The 22,052-nt window shown below is 38.4% G+C and overlaps 1 protein-coding gene across 2 annotated transcripts in view; it reads right to left on the bottom strand.

Moving 5' to 3' along the window:
• Window positions 1–20,258, bottom strand: part of LOC122402402 (parathyroid hormone 2 receptor-like) — a 38,725-nt gene extending 18,467 nt beyond the window's left edge. For both annotated transcript variants that reach the window (XM_043405154.1, XM_043405155.1), the window contains exon 1: window positions 18,886–20,258. The gene's annotated coding sequence lies outside the window, so the exon portion shown is untranslated. The remainder of the gene's footprint in view (window positions 1–18,885) is intronic.
• Between the last annotated feature and the right edge of the window lie 1,794 nt (window positions 20,259–22,052).

Genomic DNA, 22,052 nt, shown 5'->3' with positions numbered 1-22,052 from the left:
CTTCGTCATCGCCTTTCAATTATTAACCGGTCCGGATCGTTTATATCGCTCGGTTAATTGCGGGATTATTTACCTGTTCCCTGCTACGTTGCAATCAAAGTACGCACAAGGGTCGCCATTTTAGGAAATGGCGTCAACGCGTTTTAAACATTATTAATTTTACCGTATATAATTTGCTGATATTTTCCAATGGGTCAAATTGAGACAATATTGTAGCAGATATCTCGTAAGTGCGACACTCGGAGATTGAATCGACTCGTCCGTCAGAATCGAAACACGCTGAGAAGTGGCTAGGAACTGTCTTAGGGCGCTTTCAACAGTTAGTTTGTAATTTGTCATTCGCCGCGAAAACCGAGGTCTTTTCGGTGGCATGAATATGCATAGCGTTCGTCGAATCGGCTTTACGCACGAGCTCAGTCCCGATCCTTTGAGGAATTTCCTCCTCGCGGGTTTCGGTACGGGCTTTAACAAGCTCCCAGGAACACGCTTCGATTCGCGTCGTACGGAAAGGATAGTGGCTTCCGACAAAGAAAGCCGCCAGCATCCCGTTCCACCGAAAACTCGAAATTTCAATCGCGATAGGGGGAGGGATAACGCGCTTGAACCGAAGAAGGACGCGAAGTGTACTCGCTTATTGGAACGGGATAAAGACGACGCCGGGATGAGACGGGAATGGATAAAAACGAAACGTCCCTGTCAGGAAAAAATAAGTTAATTGCATCGCTTTGAGCGGGAATGTCGTTGACGGTCGAGGATGGTAAGACACAGTCAGAATGCATGGAAAAACAAACAGAAACGAGTCTTTGTTGTATTAAGCGAAATTTTAGGATCGTCCAGAAAATAATACTACCACGATAATCTTTGTTTGTGAATTTCTAATTAAAAAGAAAAGAATTGAACAACGTATGGACCGTTCTAGCGTGGACTGGATTATAAAATAACGAATTTAAAAATACTGTTACGACTTTCGTTACTAAAATCTACATTTTCGCCCGAAATTTATATCGGTCGAGAGTTCAATTAGTGCAGCTTATATTTTCGTAGATAACGTTTATCTTAAGTAAATATCAACCATCTGGAGCCGATGGCGACTCGGTGAGGACATCTGGCCGAAGAAGAGAACGTTTTATTCGATGTATCGTGGAGATTCTTGCAAGGAGTAAGCCCCGAGACAGACGTAGTAATGGCCGAGTCGCAAAGTCGCGTGACACTAACAGAGCTCTGTAAACGACAATGAATCACGAATAAATCTCGCTTTATCCGGGCGGATTTGCGTTCAGTGGATTCGGGAAGCCACGAGCAACACACACTTCAGGGATTTCGTCGTGTGTAGCGGGATTAAATAGGTCACGTTGCGTACGAGTGCGGATGTGGAACTGCATCCTTCAAAAGCCGGCTTTCCGGCTGTCCAGTAACCCTTCCGGTCGATACCGAACGTTTTCTGTTATCGAGGCTATTAAGATTTAGCGAAAACTGTGCCAGCTTTGGCCATCTTCGTCCCTTGACTCTGTTTATTAATTATTTTCGGAATTATTTGCATCCTGGTTTGGCTTCGTTTCCGCCATTTTCGTAATCCTTATTTCAAATTAATTTGTACCGGAGCTGACCACTCGATTTATTTGTTAAATACAAAAATTATTCGCGTCTGTGTCTGTTCGCGTGTGTTCCTGTCGAGTATTGACAGAAAACAGATTGAAATTTTTTGCAACGATCTTACTCGCTGTCGTTCGTTCGCGTACGCTGCACCATGCGTTTAATTTCATTCGAAGAGACTGTTCGATTTCAAACTGCTCTTTGGTTGAAAAATTCAAGGAAAATTATCTTAGCAGATTTAATAAATTCCACGATAATAAACGAAGCTGTATCAAATGATAATATTAATTTAAATTAAACGTGATCTTGCTTTGCACGAATTACGAAAATTATTGACGTTGCACCAAGAAGTTTAATCGGTATTATTAATTGGATGAAATAATACTACAAACACTTCAAAATGAATCGACGCTGAAGATCAAATTGAACGGCGAGTTATGCACTTTTGGAACTTCGACGAGGATATAAGCACGTTCCAATAAAGGCACGGTATCGAAATTCCAATTATTATATTTGCTGGATAATTAATTCAAATTTCGCCTAATTAATTACATTAACCCTTTATGCTTTCGAAAGGAACATTGTTCTCCAAGCGTAATTAATTATATATTATAATAATTTCCAATACATGAGAAAACTATACGTTGAAAATTTAATATTTTTACTCAACGGTATCTATTTTAAAGGGACGAAATTTTCATACATATTTGAAAGCCAAAATAAAACGAATTCAAAGCGAACTTGTAACGAGAGAATCATGAATTTACCGATTCACCTACGTATTACAGAAACGAACGGAATATCGTTTACCTGCAAAACTCTGTCGTTTGAGTTTTTTTTTAAATTTTAAACCGTGCCAGAAAACGTCCCGGTTTCCGTGTCGAGATACTACTTTGCGCCACGGCCACCCCTTTATCGCGTTCAACCCCTTATTATACGTAATCGAGTGGGATCTTGTTATGCGGAGTTTCCGCGCGCCAATTCTTGCTTCGATATCTTATTTCCAGTTAAGGTAGTCATGCGAACGTCGCAGTTGAGGCAACCATCTACGGGGTATGCGACGATGTTACACGGCTATCATCGCGGAAACATCTCGGGATCCAATGCCACGCCATTTTCGGTACTTTCTGTTCCGCGATAAAAGCGTCGCGAAGTAACCGCGACGTATACGGATCATTCCATGCGAAATCGGACACTTTTCGGAGTACCATGTCGGATTTTGTTCTACTTTGAATATGTTGTAGTCTTTAGTGATATATAAACGTATCTCGAAGGATTTTTAAAAATTTAAAAAATTGTTGGTTTTACATCTGTTTGAAATATAGAGCTCACTTTTTTTCAATAAATAATAGCTGCTAAAGTAAGGAAGTTATAATAATGAAATTTTAGGTACTTGTAGCAGACCCATGGGAGTATCAAATAAAAATTATTTCAATTAAAAAAAAAATTTTTTTAACTATTTATTTTGCAATTGTTTACAACAAATGTCATTTTTTTATAGCGGGGAAATATTTAAAAATCTGAAAAAAAATGGGCATATAGTCCTGTTTGTCCCCTTCACGGACCAAGTTTTAAAAATACGGACAGTTTAAAATTGGCCTTATAAAAATTAATTGATGGAACGCTGCGTCGCGTCGTGGCATGCTGGCTCGACCGGCCAAGTCGCGCAGTGCCTGCAACCGCCAAGCGGCTATACCTGCTATTGTTATACATAGGGTGTTGGACTGCTGGAAAATGTAACAGTTATTGCACACTCACTCTTTGCCAATGACACTTAGCATTATACACATTTAAGTTGTCAATATTCAATGGGATAGGATGTTCAATGTTCTAGTGGGATAGGATATGATGGGATGTGATGGGATTAGGTTCTGGTTAAGAAATAATGGTTGGATTGTACCAATGATCATCTACCGGATTAAATTGTTTGTTATAAAATTACTTACCTCATAACAGCTACAACTTTTGATTTTTCACTGTCTGAATAAATTCGGGCAGTTAAATGCGTTACTTCTTTGGTTGGAGTAAATGAATGAAAATTAAGTGTTCCACAGATTGTTGTAGCCAGTTCACGTCTTTCCAGCAAGAATTCCGAATGTTCCTTATATTCTTCTTTTGAGTTGAATTCAAAATGTACATTTTTAACAGCAACACAGTTTGTAGATGAATTAGAAATACGATTACCAAAGTTGCAAATTCACGATTTTATTGCAAGCAGTCAAAGCAGCTTTTTTAAATATTCTAAAGAAATGTAGGACCTGATGAATTTGTTGTCGTCGGCGATTTTGCGGAAAATTATTCCTTCGTTATCCAAGACGAAATCCAAAATTATCATTGGTCCAACAAACAGACGACAATACACACATTCATTGCATATTATCAGGTGGATATTTGTTTAAACCATGAAAACTTTGTAATTATTTCGGATTGTCTCCAACATGACAGCACTGCAGTCCATTTATACCAGAAGAAATTAGTGGAATTTTTGAAGGAAACACATGGCACAACTATCAAGGAATGGTTTTCCTGTGAAAAATCAAAAGTTGTAGCTGTTATGAGGTAAGTAATTTTATAACAAACAATTTAATCCGGTAGATGATCATTGGTACAATCCAACCATTATTTCTTAACCAGAACCTAATCCCATCACATCCCATCATATCCTATCCCACTAGAACATTGAACATCCTATCCCATTGAATATTGACAACTTAAATGTGTATAATGCTAAGTGTCATTGGCAAAGAGTGAGTGTGCAATAACTGTTACATTTTCCAGCAGTCCAACACCCTATGTATAACAATAGCAGGTATAGCCGCTTGGCGGTTGCAGGCACTGCGCGACTTGGCCGGTCGAGCCAGCATGCCACGACGCGACGCAGCGTTCCATCAATTAATTTTTATAAGGCCAATTTTAAAGTGTCCGTATTTTTAAAACTTGGTCCGTGAAGGGGACAAACAGGACTATATGCCCATTTTTTTTCAGATTTTTAAATATTTCCCCGCTATAAAAAAATGACATTTGTTGTAAACAATTGCAAAATAAATAGTTAAAAAAATTTTTTTTTTAATTGAAATAATTTTTATTTGATACTCCCATGGGTCTGCTACAAGTACCTAAAATTTCATTTTTATAACTTCCTTACTTTAGCAGCTATTATTTATTGAAAAAAAGTGAGCTCTATATTTCAAACAGATGTAAAACCAACAATTTTTAAAATTTTTAAAAATCCTTCGAGATACGTTTATATATCACTAAAGACTACAACATATTCAAAGTAGAACAAAATCCGACATGGTACTCCGAAAAGTGTCCGACTTCGCATGGAATGACCCATACGGGATGAACAAGGCGAAAACAGCTACACAATTACCACAAAAATACGACAAACTCAGATCTGTTCTGAGATATTGTACCTGGAGGGAGGGTGTGTTAATTTAACTTAAAGGGTATAGCCGGATAAGATGGTCAAAAGTGTCCTTGAGCCAAACTGATCAGTGAACATATCAATTAATAGACCATTCAAAGAAAACCATTTGTGTCAAATATCAACCCCGTACCCTTACTGAGAGGGTAGTTACAGGGCGTAACGCAATTTTCAGTTTAAGCTGTATATCTTTTGTTGTATTGTATCAAAGATTTTGAAAAAAAATTTGGGGGTATTTTGCTCTACGACGTACGTGTTTGTGAATTTTTTCAGAATTTTTCACCGCAAAATGAATTTTTAAAAAATTCGAAAAGTATAGAAATATTTTTTTTTAATAGAAATTATTAAATTACCACGTTTATATTTTTACAGTGTTAGTGTCTTGTTATGATTATTAATCTATAATTTTTTCAGATTTTTAGAAATGGGGGAGCGATGTTGGAAAAATCAAAAACCGACATTTGCTTGTATATTTACCTTAATTTTTGTTGTGACTATGTTCGTATTGTTACAATTTTAATAGCTTGTTACTGTTATAAATATTATAAATATAATTTTTTGAGATTTTTTTTGGAGGTGTATCACATACAAAATAATTATAAATCGATATTTCCTAAGTTTTCGTTCGCAGAGGAATAATATATTCGGGTAATTGATATTTTTACTTCATGGAATGATCATTATATGCATGCTCAAAATAGTTTTACATGTATCAAATAATATAAAACTTAAAACCTTAGGAATGTCGAAAAAGACACCAATGAATGGCATTAATGAATACTTAATCTTTTATGAGTCATATTCTGAGAAATTCTAATGAGAAATTCTAATAAAACAATAGCTGCAATTCTCTTAATTCATACCATCTCAGTAAGGGTACGGGGTTGATATTTGACACAAATGGTTTTCTTTGAATGGTCTATTAACTGATATGTTCACTGATCAGATTTGACCATCTTATCCGGCTATACCCTTTGATTCTTCCAATAAGAATTTAAATAGATTTCTACGTTACCGTGAATGCCGTTGATCGAATTTTCGGTGAAGATTGTACCGGAAAAATAATTTTTCATCTTCGCGTACCGCGGTGGGAAACGATAACGCTGCCTGGCGGAGGCTGTCTGGTTTTGTGCGAAAGAACGCGTAATTGCGGGCAGATTAAGGTTCAGCAACCCTCGCGGCTCCAGAAATAAACGCGGTCAAGTAAAGTAGTCGTGGAAAGGGTCGGTTGTTCGGAACAAATGCACCGTAACAGGCATCAGCTATGACCGATGGGCAATATTATCGTCCAGCCGTGTTCAGTTTTATGCCCGCGCCGACTTCTCGATCCATTTCGAACGCCCCCGGCCGAAATTATTACGAATTCCAGCCGGGTAACTGATACTTTTATGAAGGCATAGAGCAGTTTACTAGGTAACGAGCCCAGAAATCATATTTTGAAACGATCGAAGAAATAACTTCGAATTTTTACGTTATATCGGCGCCATTAATAGTCCTGCTTCGATTTAAATCCTCGTCAGAACTGGGGCACAGCGTATATTATTGAATTTTTTTGTATACACAAAAGCTGATATGTTTGCTCATATACATTCTACGTTCCACATTTTCTACAATTACGTTAAAAATTCGAAACGAGTAATTTAAAATTACCGTTTTTTTTTTGCTTTTATTTTTTACGTTAAAATCATGACTGGCCTCGCAAAATTATTAACAGATCCGACGCAAAGAAACAGAGGACAAATTTTGTTGTAAGGATAATTAAATTCTTGCCTCCCTCGTCACAATTGGAACACGGTGCATATTATAAGATTTTTCCGACCAGCGTTTTCCATTTCATGTTTTATTTTTATTCGTATACAATCTACGAATCCTAATTTTCATTTGTTCTAAAATGAAAAATTTCATTATAATCCCTGTAGACCATTTTCCTTTATTTATTATTTACGTCACGGTGGCCTATATTCTCTAGCATATTTTGGTTTCAATTAATCAGTCTAATGCGTTCGTTATCGATAATAGAACTAATATAGATTATATTAATCTAATAGTAATGATATTAATCATAATAATGTGTTATTTAACCATGTAAACAACAATATTTTGACAGCCTCCTAGCAACCCTCTCTACTCTATGAAAGCATTTCTCGGATATGCGTTTCCATAATGAGTATGGTTTCAAAGATAATTTCGTCAATGGTAGCTATACTCGCCATGTATACGATACTAATAGCGGTACTTGCAATACGTACAGTATAGTGCACTTATATCACATCTTACAAGAGAATTACTTCAACGAGTCCACTAGAAATTTACAATAATCTGTAATATCAATGCAATGAATTGGTTCACAAGGAGCATGATTCAATGCAGATTTTGCATTATGCCATCCTGGTGTTTCTCCGAGCGCTGCAGGTAGGCAAAAATTATACTGATTCCGTGTGGACCGGGGCTTGTAATTGAGCCATGTGCATTACGCTGGCTGATTCATTTGCAAAAGGAAAATTGATACTGAAAAATTCTTCAAAGGGTTTTTATTTTCACCGCTCGTGCTTTTTGTAGCGGTACAGCCGTTGCATTTCGACGCGATTATATGCACTACAGAAAATTTTCCCGCGATTTTCCGAGCCCGCGGAAATAATAATTTGGCCTCAGCGCGTACGCGTCATTTACGTCCGATCGATACATTATTATTTGCAACCCTTTGTTCGTGAAAAATGAAGCTTCCCTCGGGTATTACAGTAAACAATGAAATTGGAAAATCCTTCCCAATTTCGTGTAAGTTTATTTATTCGATTCGGGCGAAATGCTCGTCGAAACGCAACCAGATCGTCATAAGTGGTCCAATGAATAATGAATATTTAATCGTTTCCCATACGCTTTCCGTTTCACGTTTTCGATAACGATTTCTCGTCATTCTTTTATTTATAATTAACAAATCACGAAATCTAATTGGAAACGATGACGAAGTTGAATAGCAAATGATAAAACGGTACTGAATATTTAAAACTAATTTTACTGGAAATCGGTACTGCTCTTTTCGCGTTTACGTCAGTATCAGATAAGAAAACAGAAAAAAATGAAAAGTCATTTAAACGGTAACCAAGAGTTACCCGAAGTAAACAATGCTTATAATACCGTACATTACTTGGTTTTATTATTACCTACCACCGATTATCAGGCTGTCGCTGATAAAAACAATTTGTCACGTTGAACGTTTCTCAGTGTATTTTGAATTCATTTATCAAATTTGAATAACGTTAACGCGATAACGTTGCTCAATATTTATGCAATTTACTGATAAAACATCGATTTTAGAAGTAATTTACTCAAATTTAAATAAATTATTAATAAAAATCGTTTAAATATTAGTTCGAAATAAGTATTTACGTAGGTGTTCCATTCATTCGAACATCTATCGTGCCAAATAATTTCACTTTCAGGCGATGCAATCGATAAATCGTAGAATACAGGCAGAAACAATGAAATTGAAATGTCAAAAATGTTTTTACATAACGGATATATTGGATTTATGCGTAAATTGAGGACTTAGTGGAATTAGTTTCGACAGACTGTTCGAACGATTAATATCATAGAGGATTAGACTGAATCTGCTATATAAGCCTTGCTAATAAATCCGACTAGTTGGTACGAAATAAATCGCAATATTTGCACTTTGCATATTGCACTTTGTACTAACAACAATACTTAAGAAATTAAACGATACGTAAAATATTGGTTGTGATAGGTGCGAGACAAGCAGACTTATGACGTTTGCACCATTGTAGACGATTAAAATATAATCCAGTATAGATCAATGTTTCTCAATCTTTTCGAAAAATGAAAACTGCATACGGAGAAATTCTTTGCAGTCGTAAAACTTCATAATGGGAATGTCAGGTTATTTACATACTGAAAAAGGGTCTCGAAAGAGGTAGCGAAGCATCGGTTTGGATCTTATTCCGTACAACTATCATCCTTTTCGAGCAATGGTAATAGCGTTCCTTCGGAGGAGGGAGTGATTCAACAATGATGAAAATATCGAATGCGGATGTTCCAGGTTATTTTCATCCCAAGATCCAGCATGGTATAGCAGAGGAATGCAACCGCTTTCACAGTGACGAAAGAAGACCGTATAAAACGCAAAATTATATTCTATCATAACTATCGCGTAACTAAAATAACTATTTCTACCCACGTTCGTTCCAGAGAAGCTTAAAACATGCTTTTTCCACAAAGGAAATTTTCTCAAAATAACTGCGATAACTTCCTTGTTGTTCGATAAATAGGCCAGCTCGTAAAGCAGCCATATTCTTTGAAATTTTAATTGCAAGTTTAATAATCTGAAATTCTGAAGAGAGCTCTGACCAGGATTGGAATGTTAAATTGCAATACTGTTGCACGATCAATTTGCACCCAATTTAATCTTCTTACGCCGATTACTATCGCGCGCGAAGGTTTCTAAAGCGGACAGAATTTCTTGTAACGATATAATGTTCCCGACGTTTTGTTTGCACGAGGCGTGTTTCCAAATAGCGAATGAACATTAACGTCGTTGTCTCCACCCCCGAATCGACCGATCCGTTAGTTTCTTCCACGAAGAAAGCTCTTCGTCGCCGCGATGTTTGCCTTTCGTTTAATTTAATTAATCGAGAGAAAAGGTCGGTACCGAAGGGAACCGATCGAATTGACCAAAGATGTTACGAGACGTCCCACGTTGGACGAGACTGCAATTACGGAGTTTGATCAATATTGACCCTTTGGAGCTAACCGACAACGCCCGTAACGAGATCGGAATCGGGAATGAAACGAACAGTCACGAACTATCGGATGGACTAATTCAGAATCGCGCGTCCTGTCAGTCAGGATCGATGCAACGGGATGCAACAGATTGCTTTCGTGGGAACTTTTCTAGAAAGTCGAGGCCCCCATAGAAATCTGAGCCGAAAGTAGACTCTACGGTAACTAATCAGACTCACGAGCCAATTTCTGGCCTCTCCGCGGCGCGAGTCGTTTTAGATTCAATTTGCACACAAACTGAGTTGAAAATTATTTTCAAACGTTCCGGGAAAATGTTTTAATTGGAGACATGTTCCAAAACCATGGTACCATTCGGATAAAGAAGCTTTGGATGGAATTTGACACGAAACGGAGCCCGAGTTTTTCAAAAAAAAAAGCATCTGGTTAATTCCGGAATCGACAGCTCTCCCATTTCCAAATAGACGTTATCGATTCATCGAAATTGAAACCACGGTATCAGGTATTCAATCGCGCGAACTGTCAGCGAAATACTTGGGAACATTATTCCAAAACATAGACAAAAGTTATGAACAAGAGGACTGTAGTGCAATTTCGAATCAGAGGTCTTGATTACAATTTCGCACTCGTAACCGAGAACCAAATAAACGATATTGAATTCGCTGAATTCGTTAATTAAAATTAAAAATTTACCTTCGTCGAGCGCGTCAACGTTCTCGAGTTTCGTTTTTGTCAAGGATAAGCTGTTTCCTCGTCGTGTTTATTCAAAGACACTTTTTTTCTTTTGGTCTTACGAGTACAAACTACCATTAAACTAAGCATTCAACTTAAACAGGTTTGAATATGTAGAAACGAGCGATATCAACGTATCCCCCGTTCTTTTCGCAAACAAAAGGCGGTGTAAACGAGAATAGCAAATTAGATAAGAAAGATAAATTGCTCGTTTCTATTTCCGCCGGAGGGATACTGTGGAAAGTGTGACTGTGATTCGGTTGAATAAATCTCTCGCTGTTTACAGATTAGCTTCGCGTAAGGGGTGCCGTTTATAGAAGAAACGAAATAACGCGATGATACATGTACAAGATTCGATCGATCCACGTCGATATACCTTCTAACATAGGCGAACGTTCGTTTTATTACACTTCGAACCTCAATAAAAATGCGTCTAATCTCGCTGAGATGCTTGGCTATCTCTTGTTTAAAATATTTTCAGGCTGAGGAGGAAGGTCCATCTCGATGATATTCCGCCTTGTTTTCTTAAATAGAGTCGTGTATATTTTAATAGAGTTTACGTTTCATTAATTCGCCTAGGGACGAGTCCCTAATAAAATACACCCCCTGTAAAATCCTCTTAATTCTGGGGTGGATACCAGGCATTATGTACGACTCATTTTTAAACATCCCTTACAGTTTCACTCAATTATTTTAACACTAGAACTATGTGTAAAGATGCTCGAAGAAATATACAGGGTGAGGCATTTTAAACAGGTCACCTGAATAACTCGCTTGTTTTTGAAGATAGGAGAAAATGCATTAGACCAAACTTATTTGGTATCGGGGGGCTCATAATCTGGTATTACCAATTTTTTTGTAGGTGGAGGCGTCAAGGAGATATGAAGGTCAACTTTGTTTTTTTAAATGGAACAGTATATTTTATTACTTACATTCTGATAGAGTGTTTCAAGGCGAATACAATGACCTATTATTAAGGTCATTCAAGGTCACCCAAAGTCAACTGCAATAGAAAATAAATTGTGTCAAAGCACTCTTCGAACACTTGGATACTTTGATACTGCTATTACAAGTGTTCAAAATGGCGACCTTGAACATGGATACATAGTCTAAATCGTTGCAATACTGATGACACTGCCTGGCAAATTTCATTTGTATCTATTACAGAGCAAGCTCTTCTTATACGTTCTTCCATGTCAAGTTTGGTAGTTGGTTTTTCGCGGTACACTTCTGCCTTTAATTTTCCCCACAAATAAAAATCGAGAGGTGTCAGGTCTGGGGATCGTGCCGGCCATTTGTTACTTCCTGATCGACCTACCCAAGAATCTCCAAATTTTCTATTTAGAAATTCTGTAACATTGCGTGCTGAATGAGCAGGGCATCCGTCTTGCTGGAACCACATGGATTGTCGTATGTCCAGTGAAGTGTCTTCTAACAATTCTGGCAAAACGTCTTCTAAGATTCTCAGGTACTTACTACTATTTAGCGTGCCATCAATAAAATATGGACCAATTATTTTATTATGAAGAAGACCGCACCAGACGTTTACAGACCAAGGTCTCTGTTTGTCGACTTCTCTCAACCATCGTGGATTATCTACCGACCAGTAGTGCATGTTGTGACGGTTAATTGCTCCATGGTTTGTAAATGTGGCCTCATCGGTAAATAACAATTTACTCAAGAACATTTCATCGTCTTGTAGTTTTTGTAAGCCCCATTCACAAAATTGTAAACGTTTTGTATAATCATTTTCAGTTAATTGTTGATGAAGTGATATGTGGAACGGATGAAATTTGTTAATGTGTAATATTCGTAAAATACTTCGTTGACTGATGCCACTTTCGCGTTCCAGTTGTCTTGTACTAACATGTGGATCTTGTATTACAGCTGCTACAATATTTATCGAGTTTCCATCATCAGTTGCTCGTTTGGCAAGATTACGTGTTTTGTTATCCACAGTTCCAGTTTCTTGGAACTTTTTTATAATGTTTGTAAAGACAGAAAGTGAAGGTCTATTATTACGATCGGGAAATCTTTCACTATACACACGTACCGCTTCCCTCATAATTCTATGACATTCACCATAAATAAGAACCATTTCTACTTTCTCTGCTATCGTGTAACGCATTTTAGAAAACTAAACACTTAGACTGAATAAATGTTACGAAGCTGTGCTCTAGTCGGTAGTAAAATTACCAATAATGTTTGAGGATACGGATAAGCGTACAATGTGATTGAATGTTTGTTTATCTTTTGTGACCCGTGTCACGCAATACACACACGTGATACACAAGTATTCGAAATGTACTCTGACACAATTTATTTTCTATTGCAGTTGACTTTGGGTGACCTTGAATGACCTTAATAATAGGTCATTGTATTCGCCTTGAAACACTCTATCAGAATGTAAGTAATAAAATATACTGTTCCATTTAAAAAAACAAAGTTGACCTTCATATCTCCTTGACGCCTCCACCTACAAAAAAATTGGTAATACCAGATTATGAGCCCCCCGATACCAAATAAGTTTGGTCTAATGCATTTTCTCCTATCTTCAAAAACAAGCGAGTTATTCAGGTGACCTGTTTAAAATGCCTCACCCTGTATAATGGAATGGAAATAAATGTGTACTCATTCCCTTATAGAAAACTACGGTAAATTTTCAAGAATCCAGTCGTGTATATCTTTTACAAGTTGTATTAGAAATTACGTATGGGTCATTTTGACTGCTTTGATAGTTCCAGTGTTAACAAGCGTTTTCCCTTTAGTACACATGGTCTCTATTGGGGTGCCCTGGGTATACTCGATTTCAAAACACCAGGTCGCGTGACAGCCAGGTAAACGAGATGCTGTTTAATGGATAGTTTAACGACGCGACAACAAAGACATTCCGAGGAATCGATAAACGAGGCAATAGGGCGAAAGTAAAGATGACGCCACGTCGTCCGGTATTAATTGGTTTATCCCCTCAATGTGTCATCTTTTAATTAATACCCCCAGAGGGCCAACAAAGGCGCTGCCCTAATAGAATGAGTCACGTGCCGCGTCTTGAGGACATCGAAACTTTCTGCGCCAATTCGAGTACAAGAAACCACCCCTTTGGTACGATTCTCGCGAAAAGTTGCACCTTTTTGGTTCCCCGTCGCGTTCCCCGACCACTTAAAAGTTTCAGCGGCGAACGGTGTCCGGCTATACAATTGCTATCCGTTTCCAGAGGGAAACGTAGTTTGCAATTAGTCAACAATCTGTGGTCTGCTCCGGGTGGCCATTGTGAAATTTACAAAAGCGTGAATCGAGGGTGGGTGGTGGCAACCCGACGACCGACACTCGAAGTAACGCGAATCGAACGAATCCTCGCAAGCTGTGAATTATTGGACGAAAAAGTTGTCGTGTAGCCTGTTCAGATTTCCTTTGAGATCGTCTGAAAGCGATGCTACGATTTGTATTATTCTCTTAAGGTTGCTATTGGAACAAATTCGTGTTTCATGTATTACGCCTCGAGGAGAAAACGCTCGATCCACATTGTTATTTCGAGAGAGTTTCGAAGCGACGTTACTCGAACTTACTGTTTATTCCGGTCGAAGTAAGAAAAAAGGACTTATCTAGCATAACGAAGAGGAAAAGTTTGCTTGGAGTCGCAAGTTTAAGGCCAAAGTTAAGAACCAAAGTTTCGAACGTGTATCGTAGAGTCCCCTTAGTTTAAAACTCGAGCAGTAGAGTTAAAAGCAAACGAATCTAATTATAACAGTGTGCGGAAAACCTTACGATGAATTGTACGGAAGAATTGAATGCCTGTAATTCTGCTTGAATCGATTTTGGTATATTAATTAAACAATTATGCGAACGTGATACCGTTGGTGAATGAAAAAAGAATCGTAAATTTAAGACTGCAGCTGAAGAAACAGTCCCTGCTGCTTTGGCTGCTGTTTCATACATCCTCAACATTAGCACTAGGCGGATCGAACGAGATAGTACCGTATCCAAAACAAATACTCTATGTATTCTCGGTTGAATACAAATTCCATCAGCTTTGCGTGTTTCTACACTGGAGAACTTCGCGAAAGCAATTTTTAAAGTCTCGTGAACTCACTCCAGCATGTTTCGCGGGCATCTAAACTTACTTTCTTTATAGTATCGACTGATAGAAATTTATGCAACTCGACAAACTATCTAAATTTAGTTCAATTTAAAATCAGAAATAGATACGATTTGGGATAGAATTTTCTAAGCAAAGGAACGAATAATTGTAGACCTTTGTTCTTAGATAATATAAATATATTCTGTAATTGATGTTTACTGAAATGTAAAATAAGTAAATTCATTACTGATAGAAAATGGAAAATTTTTCGATACCATTGGCAGTTGTTAAATAATTATTGATAACGAGATTTGTTAAATTAGAATTGTCAATTGGTACTTACTTCGCTATGGAAGTTTATTGAGAACTCTGATTCGGAACTGTAAGGTATTGGGATAATTGAATTAAGGAGTTAAGGTGGTGGATCTGTGAGCCAAAGCTTATCTCGGAATTTCAAACTCAATTTTAAATTAGTTTGTCAATCAACAGTTACAAAATTCATTCTTCCAGCGTGTACAGATCATAAATAGGCGAAATTCTTATGCACATACATGCTGAATATTATTATCGATGGATGTCAATTTTAAAAAATTTTTCTTGTCTCCGATTCAGAGTACACGTGCAATCATTAAATTGGATTCAGATTTTCACTTTGGAAGTGATTTCAGTTTGACGGTAAATTCCAATACTGCGTTTCCAATTACGTGTAAAATATTTACAACATATATGAACACATTAGTTGTCAAGACTTCAGCCTTCTTGATTGATTTTGTGATTGAAATTATGTTGGCAATCGAAACACGATTGAAGATCGAAGGCCTAAAGTTCTCCGTAGAATTAGTAAGTTTTTCTGTTTAATTATCATGGATCCGGGGAGAAAATGAACGATCGTGCCAGAATATCGATATTAGAGTTTTAGAAGCAATGTCGTTTGCTTAATTATTCCCGCCATTAATTGTTCCACGCCGTCGCACTTTCCTCCTACGATTTTTTTCCCCCTTTTCCGACGAGACGACAAATAGCTTGTTCGCCGTTTCCGAGAGACGGTAAAGACAAAGTGGAGTTGCGAGAAATTTTACTAAACATTCTCGAACGGTTGTTTCATCGCCGGTAATCGAGGGTGAACGTTAGCGGCGCCTCAATTTATAGGAAAGCTTTTAACCCCTTGGACGATTGTAAAATCGAGTCAGGTGAATTATTACCCGTTTGCAGTACAGTCCATTTATCACCGCCATCTGTTTGTTATAAAAATATCGTATTGCAAGGGCGTAACATTTTTAGGTGTTTTCAGACACTCGGTGTGTGTGCTCGAAAAAAAATCGGAAACGGTCGATGAGAGTTATTTCTGAGACTTCAAAATGGAACAGCCCGATAAGCCTTTCCTTGATTTGAGTGCACATCGTAAATATCGCTCACTCCAGGCTACCAAAGCAATTTACGCAAAAACAAAATACGATTTCGTAGTTTAATGTCTTAGGGGATGAAATTCCTGTTCCATTCTTTCTGTTTATCGACACAATCCGCGAGTAATTAATTGCTGTGGCTAAACGTAAGGCTCGTGACGAAGAAAATAAATAAATTAAAAACACCGTGTCTAAAAATGTGGTTTCAAGAGTATTATTTTGTCCCAGTGGCAGTTATCTATTAAATTAATTTTGCCTCAAGATGGAAGAGGCCGCTAACATAATTAACTGAAATCAACGCTTTCCAGATACTCGATATTAAGATTTTGCTTCGAACTTTCAACGAAGTCTTGAAGAGAAAACGAAAAGCAAAGATCGTTTCACTATACTTCAATATTATTTTAATTATTTAATTTAAAATTTCGTAGAATTTGAATTACTGATAATTGTCGATTTATCGAGATTTCACAGAGATAAAAACATTTTCCAATCGAAAGTAGATTAATGTTTAATTGAAATAATATCGTATTAGTAACTTCTACGAACAACATGCGTTACCGTTAGTTAAAAATTGCCGCGCCGGCGTTCCTGACGAGCGATTAGAAGCACCGGCCTCTATGTTTATTTATAAAGTATTAACTTGGCAGCATGCGATCCTAAGAGCCACCCGTTATGATAGCATTTATCTCGCGACCAACGCGCCGATTCAAGAGGAACGTTAAATCGGTTTCAGGCTTGGCAGAATTTTCAGTGGCGATCTTAATAAACGGTTATGCCCGCCACGCGGGCTATATACATTTGTTTTTATCGTCGAATTTATTTACAAGCCGCCAGAATCTGTAGTTTTTCTTTCTTTTTTTACAACCGACTCTCCTTGAGACTTTTCGCGAATCCACGCTCGCCCCGAGTGGACATTCAAAGAACCACGCGAATAAATAATTCCGCGAGTCTTGTGATGTCTTCCTCGCTTTATTGCGGTAAACAAATACGGAAATTCGCGTTGTACAACATCGAGAAATACTTTCTACCCGATTCTGTCGACTAACGTTCATAACGTCGAACGTTGATTGTTATCCGAACTGTCCGTCACGATTCCCTGCTGGGTCTTACAATGAACTATTCTTCAACCTTATCTATCGATAGTGAGTTCCAAGAACGAGAGTAGGTCGGGATTGACCGTATATCATCAATTTCTACCAAGAAGGGTGGAAGATATTTTCGAAATATTTGCAGCGAAAGAGTTTAGCTACTTCGTACCATTCAACTTGCCAATTTCAATCCTCAGTGTTTGGTTATTAATTTATCGAAGAGAGGCAGAGTAAAAAAAATAATCTACTCTAATATAATGTTAGACTATTTGACTTTAATCAGACATATCCAAATTTCATTTTTCAAACTTGAATTTATTAGGACACGACTGGGCCAAGTCTATAAATTAAAAGCTGTTGACGTTAAGCGAAATTCAACCATCGCCGCTAGAAAGGAAAGCAAACCGACGGAAAGTGTTTTTCAACAAACCGTTTAAACGCGTCTTAGGGTACAAAAATAACTTTTATGCACGCACGATTTTAATTATTTATTTCAAGGATCTTATTTCTGGATTCCAAGAAAAAGATCGCGGGTCCGTTTCAAATCAAATGCTGATCATGTTGCACGCGTCCATGAAATTATTCCCAGAAGGTAGACTCTTTCGGAGTGATCATCAGCAAAGTGAGTACTCTCAAATCACGGAACAAACTTTACCTTTCTACCGAAGCCATATTTTTAGAACAAGGTTAAATATCATCTCTAAAGCAGAAGGCAAATTAAGTGATGAACAGCGTTTTGTTAATATGAAATTTGAACAATATTAATGAATTGAAACGTCCATAAAAATGATGGATTTATTATAAAAATTAATTATACAAATTGAGACGTTTATGAAGAAGAATTTGATCAGGTTATTGTTAAATCAAACGTTTATTTATCAAATAAAAGGACGAAAAGAGCATGCAGGAATTAACGATATTCCGAGTGACTTTACATAATTCATTTAGTAAATCCTGCAGTCTCTCGATAACGATTTACATGAGCTGTTCGAATATACATTTAACAGTAATTTTCAAATACATAATTGAGAAAACTGAATGCGTATAATTTAACATTTTCATTCAACAATAAATATTAAAATTGAATCAGTCAGAGAAGTCGATATTTAAACGAAAGTTACGAGAAGAAAATATTAGCGATTTGGCTAGTCTCGAAATTAAATTACGTTCCTTTGCTCTAAAGACGAGACAACCCTCGATGCATACTATGCAGGAAGCGAAACAGTTTCGTAGTCTTTAATCAGTAAAGTGTTCGCTTGTAATTCTGAGAATAATGGTAGGTACAATGCTCTATCTGCCACTTAAACCATCTTTTGTAACCACATTGTTCAATAATGAAATACGAGAACAAGGCTAAGTCGAGTCTACAAATCAACTGTTGTAATGTTTCCCTCGACGAAGAGTCCATTTTAATATCGAAATGAAATAGAGCTTTTATCTCGTTAGTTTAAATTACAAGGATCAAAAGGAGGAAACAGCCTTCAAGTGCTCTCATTAGCAAAGTGTTGACTTTCCAGGATAAAGATTCTATCATTTAAACTGCCTACTCTAACCTCGTTGTTTAGCAATGAATTTTCATAATAAGACCAAGTCTTCGTAATGAGATCAATTCGGAGTCACGCTCGATCGACGAACCCTAGAAAACCTGTTACAACTCCAGTGCTAATTTCAGTATCGAAATAACGTATTTAGCTCCGTTCAAAGCGTCCTGTTCCGATAACAAACTCGCAAATTGAAAGCTGTCCTACGTAAGCATTGAATCGTCCTAAGAAGCCTGTTTCAAAGTCTTGCGTCAGCAAAGCTACTCACCGGAGTCCTCGAAAGAGTCCCGATGAAAGCTTTCCAGCAGCCAGTTGCGAGTTCTCAGCCGGCTGCGGGATCGTCAGAGGATTTCCATGAGGTTCCAAGGGTCTAATATCTTTGACGGATGGCTGCTCAGAAAGCCTTCGAAGCAGTCGACCGTGAGTCCGATGTAAAGAACACTAAGTCCCCCGCGATGAAAGGCCACCGTGTGACACCTGTTTACGCGCGCTCAGACAGTCGTATAATATATCACCAGCACGGAGGAACGACGGGACAGGGGGCTTCCTGTGTCGTCTTGCCTCCGCTGAGACTTGTTTTTGCCAACTCTCCAAACTCGTAAAAGCTCGGTTTTCCGCGAAACGATCGACGACTCGCGGATCCTGACGCTCTATTGCCGGACCAGGCGTCGCCTCCGCGTTTTTCGGCGTCGGAAATCGAGCGAAAGAGACGTCGTCGCGCCGAGAAACCCTCTCGATTACAGGTTAGCCGCCGAATCTTTTGATTTCTCTTCGTTTCGAGTCTCCATTGATCTCGCAACTGCACGACGACCGTGTTAATTGGCCACTGATTTTCTACGGTTGATAAACAACTCCGACTGATTAGACCTGTTTGCTTTTTCGAGTCTCCTCGGCCTTTAATCCGACGATCGATCACACACGTTTTAGATGTCAATCTTCGCCGATTGATAATTCGCCCGGTTGTCTGGCGTTTGTTTATTTAGTTCCTCCGTAAGATTCGCGTTCCGCCTGGCTTTCACGAAAGACGCCTACAGTTATCCGGTTTGTCTTCGCGCGTTGCTCGAAGCCGCCTCGCTCGAGAGTCAACGGTGTTAATCAGATTCTTAACGTCATCCGGACGACACTCGAAAGACACTCGAGGTTAGCTGAACTCGTCAGTCTTGTCAGTACTGGCTCGAGTATAGGGAAATTAGTCCTGAAAAGAAATTCTCGTCGATTATTCGGTGCTTGATTCCTCGACCTTTCCGGGCTCAAAGGAATTCTCGAAGCGGTCGGGTGTTAGTTTCGCTTGAAATCCACAGGTATCCCGCGAAACGTACGCTCAATCAATTACAATCAATGAAAATCAGTGAAATCTCAGGTTCGATACATCATACTTCGAGTCCCTTTCGGAAGTAGACCAAGAGCTTATTAATTGGATCTCCAAATGCACATTTATCGGGTGACTCGACTGGTTCGAATCGTTTCCCCGGATAAAATCTCAGCGAATCGCGCGCCAGGTGCTTCCAGGGTCCTTCGACATCCTTCGTCGGAAGGATCCAAACACACACATGGGGATCTATTTCCGGCTGGTCTATGGGAACGTCCCGATCTGTCGCGATATTGTTAACGATCTCGCGCGAATAGCGTCAACACGTCCGACGCTGGGCGCCGTTTAAGCGCGACTGCCTTCCTCCGGTGCTCTATATCGTCTGATCTTACGCATGTCCGATTTCCGAGTCGCTCTACTCTGCCCCTCCACCTTTCAACCCCGAGTTTTGCCTCCTCGTCACTCCATCGTCTGTTCGCGGGTCGTTCCGCTCGCATCGCCGCCCCGCCAACTGTTGCTTTCCGTTGATGTTCGGGATGAAAAATAGCAACGGCGCGATAAAGCGACTGCCCTGATCGTCGCCGGGGGAAGATACGTCTAGGTGGTTCGAGGAAGGGTGATCCGGACGTTTCACATCCGAACAAAAAACCCTAAATCGTCGCAGAGTCGTGATGATTCGATTACATTAGAATTTCATTGAAATTTCATTCTCGATGAGGATCTGAAAGAATAAATCGTGCACATTTTCAGTGAAAAGATCTATCATCCACATACGTGGGAATCCATTAAGGGTGTCTTTTACTGTAAAACGCGTTTTTTTATGTTCCGTTTGGTACTGTATTTTATAAAGAAACTATGCAACTTCTTGCATCGCTATTGTTACTCTTTCAGTACTATTCACAAATTTTTACAATAAGAAATAGTCCAAATTAGTGATAGTACAGAGTTTCGTAAAAGTGTTCTAATGGCTTCCATGATTTCAGCTGTTCTGTTTGTCTAAATCAAAAAAATGAAAAAGATTCTTAATTAGGATACTAAAAGGGTAGAAAAAAATAGATAATTAAAAAAATGGCAACATTTGGAAGTTGAAATATTGACTTTTTTCTTGTTTTTGACTTCAGCAGGCTAAAAAAAAAAATAGAAAGATATACATAGCTCGATCAAGCAATACGTATATCTTCCTTAATTTTAGAAGTTCGGTGATATGCTTTTGTACATATATTTCTAAGACTATATCGTTTGAGAAAATGCAAAAAAAAATCGAATTTTTTGACAGTTCACAGTAAAAGACCCCCTTAAATGGGAGTTGCTCCGATCTTATGTGTACAAACAGGGGCGGAGTGGAAACACCGTGCATTATTAAGTGAAGTTCCTCGTTCTCTATAATTTACTGATTGATATCGATGACGGATAACGAGGCGATGTTTATCGACCGATTGAAGCGACAAGGAGGATAACGAAAGGATTCATTAGGGAAATTTACTTTGGACAGAGTCGATGGAGCTCTCGAAACATGAGAGCGCAGGATAGCACGTGGAAGTATTTGGTGATCTATGATAACGAGATTACCGAGCATTAACGATAACGCAGATAATGGACACGAGCTTTCCGATTGCTTTTTATCGAGCCTGTGGTTTCGTTTGAACGCGTGGACTCCATCGCGGACGAATTTGGGAATTAGTCCGATTGCTCGACGACCATCCACCTCCGTGCTTGCACCGCGAATAAAAATTCATTGACACGCTACTCGAATCCCGCCTGTTTGATCGTCTACTTAACGCGCTAAAAGCGGACGAAAGGAATTTGTTATTCCGTGCAATTTCTGCGCGTCTCGAGCGATTGCGACAACACCGTCTCGCACGTGACCATTTTAAAAATACGTGTACGTTAACTGGTCGAAATTCTATTGCACACGAAAGAAACTAGCTTAAAGGTAATGAAAACACTTCCATATTTGGCTCGCCAATGCGTTGTCTCATCAATATTCCAATTCGAAGATCGAAATCTACCCTTAAATGCTTCGAAACAAATAAAGAATTTTCTAAATATGATATTTAAAATATTTTGCAAGTTTGTTAAAATATGCAATATAGTTTCTTTACTTTCAATCTAGTAACAAAGAAGCA

The sequence above is a fragment of the Colletes gigas genome, unplaced genomic scaffold (assembly GCF_013123115.1).
Source record: "Colletes gigas isolate AHSC1104 unplaced genomic scaffold, ASM1312311v1 Colletes_gigas_Sc00035, whole genome shotgun sequence".
Classification (NCBI taxonomy): domain Eukaryota; kingdom Metazoa; phylum Arthropoda; class Insecta; order Hymenoptera; family Colletidae; genus Colletes; species Colletes gigas.
This window is presented reverse-complemented; position numbering and strand designations above follow the sequence as displayed.